We start from the raw sequence: 2,516 nt of genomic DNA, 5'->3' as shown, positions 1-2,516 counted from the left end.
ATCCTGCTATACATTATACGCGACAAATTCCAGTTTTTCTGTGGTTATGGTTATTTATATGGTTTGAAAATAGTTGACATCCGTTGTCCATATCTAACTAAACGTTTACAGATAAATCGCTTCACAAGAGATTAATACTACATAAACAGTCAGATAAGTATGGACAACAGTGCTCAACTATTTCTAACCATATAAATACCAATAAACACAGAATAAACTGGAATTTGTCACATAAAATTTATAGCAGCAAATGTCGGTACAAAAGCCAGATGTTGGATTATGCCTTGATTAAACAAGAGAGGTAATGAACATCGCAAAGGGCGACTGATATTCAGATATCATAGATAAAATCTTCCTTCAACCAATGCTTAAAAATATTAAAGATAAATTATCAAATGGGGGGACCTAGTGAAACGCTTACGTGTGGACAGAATGCTTGTTATAAATACCGCCTTGTCTGTAACTTTTCTCATCAATTACATATCTGAAGAGAGAGACAGCATTCTCAGAAATATAGTATTTATTTTCTATATTTTCATGTTTTTATGGGCTTCTTTTATTATATAAACACATACATACATACATACTACATACATCATAAATATATATATATATATATAACATATTATATATATATATAATATATATATGATATATATATATATATATATATATATATATATATATATATATATATAAATATATATATATATATATATATATATATATATATATATATATATATATATATATATATATATATATATATATATATATATATATATATATATATATGTTTGTGTGTGTGTATGTGTACGTATTTTGCTTGTGTGTGTGCTTGAGGAATGGCAATTGTGCAATTGTTGATCAATTTTTAACAAACAACTTAAAGCATAGGTTGAAGATTAACTAATTGTGTTCGAAAAAAAATCATTATAAAAACCCCGAACGAGGCTGCATACCCCTATAGTTTGATACTTGATGCTATATTGACGGAGGCATCCCTATTAGCTTTACGTACGCCCCTTTCCATACTAGATGGTCAATGATTATTATCAGTTATCTTACCATATTCCAATAACTAATGATTAGGGGCAGATCTTTATCCCCAAACCAAGCCAAATCCCCATCTAGAGACTCGCAGTAATTCCGAGCGTTTTTCCAGGCGGAAATAGTAGTAAAATGGAAGCATTCCCTATACAGAAAATGCGTTGCAATGTTTTGGTAAGTCCATGAACAGCTATCTGCAAAAGTTACAAACCTTTCGATAATCTCCTGAAAAAGACGGAAGTCAGCTGCGGAAACGTGTATAGATAACTTCATCGGAAAATTGATGGTTATGATCTGCGTCTGATGAAATAAAATCAATGGATAAAAAAACACTACAAATTATCCTACTTTTTATACACACACACAAACACAAAGACACAGACACACAGCACACAGACACACACACGCACACACACACATATATATACATACATATATATATATATATATATATATATATACTATATATATATATATATATATATATATATATATATATAATATATATATATATATATAATTTGTATCGAGTGTGGAAGTGTAAACAATGGACCGCTGTTACTTTATGATATAGAAGGCATTTGTTTTGTGGATCCTCCAAGGTTCATTACGGTAACTCAGCTATCTATACTTCCAAATTTTTGTGATTCGCATTAAAATACGGACTTATTACTTTGATATGACCTTGTGTTAAAAATAGATAGTCATTTGCCATGTTTCATCTCTGACTATTAGATTGAATGTTACCTACTATCGTCATTTATTATTATTATTATTATTATTATTATTATTATTATTATTATTATTATTATTATTATTATTATTATTATTATTATTATTATTATTATTATTATTTTTTAGCTCAAGGCGTAAATTAAAGATATCTGCTGCATCTGGATAATTTTATATCACCTTGCAAAACATTACTGCTTAAATTTATAACTTGAATTACTGAAAAAGCTTAAAGAAATAGATTCTCCTTTGTTGGAAAAAAAATTCTACTCTTTAAAAAAAACTAATAGCGTTATTCCTTTTTCCAATGTGACAGTAATAAAAAAATATAATGAATATTCCACAGAATTGTTTTGGTCTTTGGCAATTGAATATATCAGGTGATAACTGACAGTGATTACTACAGGAATAGAAAATATATTGATGGTTTCAATTATTCCAAACACACTCATAAGTATGAATTACTAAGAAAATGTTCCAAACATAACATCAGAACTCTAGCAGGTATATTTGTGTGCGAGTGTTTGTGTATGTTAAGAGAGAGAGAGAGAGAGAGAGAGAGAGAGAGAGAGAGAGAGAGAGATGACCTTGTGTATAACTCATTCAACATTTACACGACATATTTCCCTCCTTCTCCATGTCTCTCTGCCTCCCTGGACGTCAGAGAGAGAAAGACAGATAGAGACAGAGAGAGAATAGGTGAACCTAAATGGTATATTTCAATCAAAGTGACC

The sequence above is a fragment of the Macrobrachium nipponense genome, chromosome 15 (assembly GCF_015104395.2).
Source record: "Macrobrachium nipponense isolate FS-2020 chromosome 15, ASM1510439v2, whole genome shotgun sequence".
Taxonomy (NCBI): domain Eukaryota; kingdom Metazoa; phylum Arthropoda; class Malacostraca; order Decapoda; family Palaemonidae; genus Macrobrachium; species Macrobrachium nipponense.
Note: the sequence above shows the minus strand (reverse complement) of the source record.